The 7,809-nt window shown below is 35.7% G+C and overlaps 1 non-coding gene across 1 annotated transcript; it reads left to right on the top strand.

The window, feature by feature from the left end:
• On the top strand, window positions 1-104 carry LOC112662914 (U6 spliceosomal RNA). Its single transcript, XR_003138945.1, has one exon. It is a non-coding gene; the product is annotated as a U6 spliceosomal RNA (small nuclear RNA).
• The last annotated feature ends 7,705 nt before the right edge of the window (window positions 105-7,809 follow it).

Here is a 7,809-nt window from a genome sequence, read left to right as displayed (position 1 = left end):
GTGCTTCTATAAGCACATATATTAAAATTGGAACAAAACAGAGAGGATTAGAGTGGCCTCTGCATGAGGATGATGTGCAAATTCCTGACATATTCCATATTTTTATATATTTAATTATATTGTAATAATGTTGTATGGTGACTGATGGTAACTATACTTACTGTGGTGAACACTGGGTGATGTGTAGAATTGTTGAATCACTATGTTGTATACATGAAACTAATATAACATTGTATGTCAACTATACTTCAATAATAAAAGCTAAAATAAATGGGAACATCTGGATGTCTCAGCGGTTGAGCGTCTGCCTTTGGCTCAGGGTGTGATCCCGTGGTGCCATGATTGAGTCCCACACTGGGCTCCCTGCAGGGAGCCTGCTTCTCCCTCTGCCTGTGTCTCTGCTTCTCTCTGTGTGTCTCTCATGAATGAATAAATAAACTCTTCTTAAAAAAAAAAGCTAAAATAAATATAGAGAAGAGAAAATATTTCTTACAAGTTAATGATCATTAAGACCTAATGAGGGATCCCTGGGTGGCGCAGTGGTTTGGCGCCTGCCTTTGGCCCAGGGCGCGATCCTGGAGACCCGGGATCGAATCCCACATCGCGCTCCCGGTGCATGGAGCCTGCTTCTCCCTCTGCCTGTGTCTCTGCCTCTCTCTCTCTCTCTCTCTGTGACTATCATAAATAAATAAAAACTAAAAAAAATTAAAAAAAAGACCTAATGAAATATGTAAATATGCTGAACAATGCTAAGAAAATCACAATAATAAAAAGTCAGACTTAAAGCTTTATTCCAATGACCTCAGGCACCAAATTGAATATCCATGTGGGAAGAAAAGTACCATATAAAATGGATGTTATTACCGGTACTGGTACTGTACCCAAACTTACTGGTTTACCCAGAGTTCCTTACTTCACCTTAGGAAATATAAGTAAATAAATAAATATGGTGAAATAGTTTCAAATGGTCCCAAACCATCTTCTTTACTGTACTCCTAAACTTCCTCCAGATAATGAGGCTTTTTTTTTTTTTTAATTCATGAGAGACACAGAGAGAGAGGGAGAGAGGCAGAGGGAGAAGTAGGCTCCATGCAGGGAGACTGACATGGGACTTGCCCTGGTCTCCAGGATCACGTTCTGGGCCAATAACAGTGCTAAACCGCTGAGCCATCAGGGCTGCCCAAGGCTTTCAACATCAGTTTTTATGTTGAATGAGAGACAATGATAAAAGCTGTAACTAAAGGCATTTGCAAATGAATGAAGCAAAATACATTCTTCAAATATAACTGGAAAAGAATCTCTCTGCCTAAAACCATTTCAAGAGGCTTATAAAGTTTAGGAATGTTAGCAAAGACACATGATGAAGGACAACCCCTTCAAAATTGTATTACCGTCTCCATATTCCTATTTGTAAATTGATGGTCCTAAGGAGATGCACAGTTATAGTAACACACCTTTAGTACCATTGTATACAAAGAGACCAGGAAGTTCAGCATCATATATGTGGCAGGCCAGAAAGCCATTAAATTCTTGTATACAGAGAGAATCAATTTTCACACTGAATGACTGACCTTGTGATTAATGACTGACTGATAGCCACTTTTAATTTTTATTTTTATTTATTTAATTTTTTACAAGAGCATTCTAACTGTCTCACAGCATCCAGCCATATGTTTGGTCCTTCAGTGCACCTGCGGCCAACCTCACAGTCCCTGTTCCCTCCCCCAAACTCTTTGGTCTCAAACTTTACCATAGCAGAGAGAGAATTTTGTGAATCTCTTCCCAAGGTCAAGCTAGAGATCATCCAACATTATACTTTCAAGAGAATCACCTTCCAAATTGACTATTTAAGAAACCCAGAGGGTCATACCTTAGTAGTAGGGCTAAACTAGCTCAAAATAGAAGCTGCTGCAGACCTATTCTTAAACAGTTTTCTAAAAGCCATGAAAAGATCAAACCCATCTGATCTTCCAGTAGCTTAACTTTTTCCAGAACAAAGCTAATGCTCTTTAAAGAAAGATAGCAAAGTTCAGATACTCAATAACCTAATAACTCAATACTCAGTGTCCAATAAAAATTCTTAGACATACTAAGAATCAGGAAAAGGTGACCCCATAACCCAAGAGGAAAAAGAAAAAGAGTAAATAGCCAATAGAAAAAGATTCAGCAATGACAGAGATGGTGGAATTAGTACACAAAACTTTGAAATATCTATTAGAAAAAGACTCAATATATTTAAGAATCTTTAATATAAATAGAATGGAGAGAGAATGAAGATATAAAAAGAACCAAATGGAATTTCTAGAGATAAAAATTTAAATGGCTGAAATGGAAAAAAAAATAATACACTGGATGGGACTGAGTCATAGAAAAATAAAAGACCAGGAAACTTGAAGATGTAGCAATACAAACAGTTCAACCTGAAACATAGAAAAAAAGATGGAAGAAAATAAATAAGGCTTCAGTGACCCAGGGATAATATCAAGTGGTTAATTGTATGTATAATTGGAATCCCAGAAAACTGATTTAGTGAGAAGGGAGAAGAGGGAGACAGGAAAATATCCGAAGAAACAATGAAAAAATTCCAAATTTAGTAAAAACTATGAACCCACATATCTATCTATAAACATTAATGAGTCCCAAGGAGGATAAATACACAGAAAATCACACCAAAGCACATTATAATTAAATTGCTGAATAACAGTGACAAGGAGAAAATCTTAAAATCAGCCAGAGAAAAAAGGCACTTGATGGACAGAAGAACAAAGATAAGAGTGAGAGCAGATTTCTTCTCAGAAATGATGCAAGTCAGGAGACAATGGTATGGCATCTTTAAATTGCAGAATGAAAAAATAAAATATGGTCAACATGGGGTTATACATCCAGCAAAAATCTCCTTTAAGATGTTCAACTGGGATGCCTGGGTGGCTCAGTGGTTGAGCATCAGGGAGTGATCTTGTATTCCTGGGATCGAGTCCCACAGCTCCTTGCATGTAACCTGCTTCTCCTCCCTCTGCCTGTGTCTCTGCTTCTCTTTCTGTGTTTCTCATGAATAAATAAATAAAATCTTGAAAAAAAATGTTCAAAAGGGGTACATGGCTGGCTCAGTCAGAAGAGCATGTAACTCTTGATCATGTAAGTTCCACATGAGATGTAGAGATTATTTAAATAAATAAAACTTTAAAATACAATGAAATACAGTGTTCAACTTAAGGTGAAATAAAGGCTTCTAAAGACACATAGAAGCTGAGAGACTTTGTAATTGAATATCACTGCAATAATATTAAAGGAAATTCTTTAGGTGGAAAACAAGGCCAGATAAAAACATGGATCTACACAGGGAATGAAGAACAAAAGAAATGGTAAATATGATAAATATGAAAGTATTTTGTTTTCATTTAAAAAATTCAACTACATAAAGCAAAAAAAAAACAACAACAAAAAACAACAACACCTCACATGTCGTGGGTTTCATAGTTTACACAGAAGCAAAATGTATGACAATAGCACAAAGGATAGTAGGCAGAAATGGAAGTATACTGCTTAAGGTTAGTACATAACATTCAAATATTTAAGTAGACTTGGTAAGCTAAGGAGATATAAACATTAGTACAACCACTAAAACTAAAATGTAGACATATAACTAATAAACCAAGAGCAGGAAATGGGGAGGGGCGGGGAAATGAACAGAGAACAGATTGAATAACTAGAGAACTAATAGCAAAGGACAGACAGGCAAGTTGGGGAAGTTGTTAAGGAAAAGTAGCAGACTGTTGAGATGCTGTGCACACAAAAGAGGAACAGCTATCTTTCTTATAGCTGAAGAAAGCAATAATCACTGAAGGAATAGGTAAGGATTAAAGAATCCTTATGGAATAGAAATGGGAAGCTTTTGCTTTTTGAACCATTTGGACTCAAGATCCAGCTCCCAACTTTTTAGAGTGTTAGGGGCTCCTGTTGGTGCGTACTCAAACTGATGCACTTTCTTTCCTCAGTAAGAGAAGTGTCATTTACAACTTTTGTGTTAATGAACCCCAGGGCTCCTATGGAAATGGACTCTGACCTCTTACACAACATGTTTACTTAAGCCAGAACAGAGGAAATAGTGGACATTGAGAGATCAAATGGCTGCCTTCCACTCTGTTCCCTTTGGGGATAATAATAGGGGTGTCTGGGTGGCTCAATGGGTTAAGCATCTGTCTTCAGCTCAGTTCATGATCCCAGGGTCCTGGGATTGAGCCCTGTGGTGGGCCCCCTGCTCAGTGGGACGTCTGCTTCTCCCTCTGTCCCTTCTCCTGTGCTTTCTCTCATGCTCTCTCTCCTCTTAAAAAAATAAAATCTCTGAAAAATTTTTTTTCTTTTTAAGGGAAGCTGCATATGACTTCATGGAATTTGACAGAGTTAAATTCCTGTGCTTGTTATTTTGATATCTAAATATGAGTAAGATTGGTAAATGGCAACTAAAATTGAATCTTTGAGTGAGAATGAAAAACAGTGAAATGGAACCATACGCATTCAGTTAGATTTTTTGTAGAGCATTTCATCGACCTACTCCACTGTAATCATACAGACGAAAGCATGATTTTATATGGTCTGACACAATTTTGCTGTTCAAACATTTGTGGAAATTTTCCATATAATTTCTTATTTGGAAATACTAAATCTTACAAAATTCCTTTATAACAGTTTTATATGGGGCTCAAATTCATGTTCACCCTACAGATAAATTCTGTTATGACAGGATTGATCATATAGAAATATGTGTAGTGGACATCCATCTGCAACTATGTGTTGAGGTTCATCTTTGAATTAAATTTAGAAAGGTAGAGAATTAGATGCATAACTCTTCATCTACACCTCATCCTTAGAAATGGGCCCATTTCCAGGCCAGGTCCAAGGTTATATCTTAGAAATTCGTGCCCATCTGAAATATGCTTAATAAGATAGTTCTTGCCACGAAGGCTGTTGACAGAATAGCCTGAGTATATTCATGGCAGTAGTCTGGGCTTCTAATGTCATGGGAGACAATGTGCTCCCAGAAGAAAATAAATTGCTTTATAGCATGATGAGATGACTTGTTAAAGAATTCAGTAATAAAAATATCTTTCATGAATACAAGCTGTATTCCACAATTTTGGCTTAACTTATCACATGTGTAATTATTGACAAGTTTTGAATAAGGAAATGAAGTTAATAGAGGCAAGTGACTTATCTAAGAGCTCATGCTGACTGAGAACCAGCACGTCACAATCAATATATTTTGCTAACTGGGCTAATGAAGTAGTAGTGTAGGATATCTTTTGTTTCCTGGTTGAATGCTCATGAAATGTATATATAAACGCAATCCTGTCTGCCATAATATATGACAGTGTTAAAAAGAAGAAAAGCACAGGAGAAATTGTCACTCTTAGAAAACTTCTGTGGGATCTGGGTAGCCTTTTGAATGGTACCTTTGACAGTTTAGCCAATGCAGGGGAGCTGTCCCTGGTGCTGAACCTACCTTAAAGCAAATAGGTCAAAGTGACCTTCACCAATTTTTGTACATATTTTTTTCTGGGCTCCTATTACCAATGACAATACTAAGAATAAAATTTATATTTATAAACGATTTCCAATTTTGAACACTTTATTTTTTTAAAACATTTTATTATTTATTTATTCATGAGAGACACAGAGAGAGAGAGAGGCAGAGACATAGGCAGAGGGAGAAGCAGGCTACATGCAGGGAGCCCAATGTGGGACTCGATCCCTGGTCTCTAGGATCACAGCCTGGGCTGAAGGTGGCTCTAAACCTCTGAGCCACCCAGGATGCCCATTTTGAACGTTTTAAAGACTATTACTTAGGTTACAACCTTGTTGAGTTATGTACACATTAAATTTACATTTTAAAGTGTACAATCAGCATATCCTAGTATATTCACAAAGTTGTAAAATTATCCTCACTATCTAATGTTAGAACATTTTATTACCACAAAAGGAAATTCATCCTCTCAGCCTCTAGCAACCAGGAATCTACTTCCTGTCTCTATAGATTTGCCTATTCCAGACTTTTCATATAAAAGGAATTATATACTGAATCCTCTCATGACTAGCTTCTTTCATGTAATACCATGTTTTCAAGGATTATCTATTTTTTAATATGTATCAGAACTTTGTTACTTTTTATTGACAATAATCCATTGTATGGATATACTACATTTTATTCATCTATTTCTCAATGAACGTTTAAATTGTTTCTACTTTTTAACTATGCTGCTATGAACATACACTTCCAAGTTTTTTTGTGTGAACGTGGTTTCAGTTCTCTTACATATGTACCTAGGAGTAGAATTGCTGGGTTATATGATCTTTTCAATATCTTGAGGAACTACCAGATGCTTTTTCAAAGCAAATGCACTATTTTACATTCTCACCAGCTATGTGTGAAGATTCCAATTTCTTCACATCCTTGCAAACATTTGTTGTTGTCTTTCTTGATTTTAGTCATCATAATAGGTGTGAAATTGTATCTCATTGTGGTTTTTTACTTGTTCTCATATTTCCCTAGTGACTAATGATGTTGAATATCTCTTTATGTACTTACTGGTCATTTGTTATCCTCTTTGGAAAAATGTCTATTCAAATCTTTTGCCCATTTTTAAAAACTTGGGTGATTTCTTTATTGTGTAAGTGAAAGAGTTCTTTACACATTCTGGGTATGAATCCTTTATCAAATATATCATTTGCAAATATTTTCTCTCACTCTATGGATTGCCTTATCACTTTCTTGATGTTGTAAAGGACTATTTTAAACACAGTGATCCCTCTCTGTGGTTCTTCCCAAACCTTTCCTATGCAATTCTACAAGTGTTTGTTAATAGAATGTAGTAAGAATGCGCTCTTAGTGGCACATTATGAAGGAGGGAACTCATTTACAATACAGTTGTTGGGAACTATCATATGAAAGAATGTTTTTAGTGGTTCTCTGGTAAAAGACTTGTTTGTAAAACTGGATGATGCAGAATATATGACATATGTTCCTTGCAGGAGAAGAGGCGTGCTTCAAATGCTGTACTTTTCTCATTATACTGAGCCTACTCTCCTCTTAACAATACACACTCTGCTTGAAAATGTTGCCAAGAAAAAAAAAGTAAATGGAAACATATAACTGTTTTCTACCCTAACAAGTATTAAGCTCTTATTTTCAAATTCTTTGGCAAGGAAATACATTTCTTTTACACAATCAGAGAGAGATTAAATTATTTCTTAATTGGAAAATATTACCTTCTGCAAGAGTTTTTTCCTCCCTTGTGGAAAGTAGAATAAGAAAAATAATCTAGTAAGTTAACTGAGGTCAATTTTATTCCCTTGTAAGGTTCTAAATGCAGCATTTATCCAACACCTACATTAAATTGAAAAAACATCTTCTAACCCTCATAGCTCTGAGCCAAAAACATATCTCCCCTCTATTGGCAGCTCTCCACCATGGGCTTAAATTAAGAGATTCTTCCTTCTGCTAAAATCAATAGTTGCTATCAACTAATTGAAGCATCATTCTAACATTAAAGTTTAGGGTTCATAGGGTAATTATATGTATTAATATTTATTTTAAATGCTCATTTTTTTGGACAGAAATAAGACTGATACAGTAGTTTTGTATACAAATATCTGAAATTCCCACTTAATTTATATAGTTTTCACCCTAGTATCTCAAAGTCATAAAAGTTAGGGTCATTTATATTCTATCCAAATAATTCTTGTGTAGATTTGCTTTTTAAAATAAAAACAGCGGAAGTCAGAAGACCTGAGTTCTGTTTTTAGGATTTAATT

Source organism: Canis lupus, chromosome 34, assembly GCF_003254725.2.
Source record: "Canis lupus dingo isolate Sandy chromosome 34, ASM325472v2, whole genome shotgun sequence".
NCBI classification, from domain to species: Eukaryota; Metazoa; Chordata; class Mammalia; order Carnivora; family Canidae; genus Canis; species Canis lupus.
This window is presented reverse-complemented; position numbering and strand designations above follow the sequence as displayed.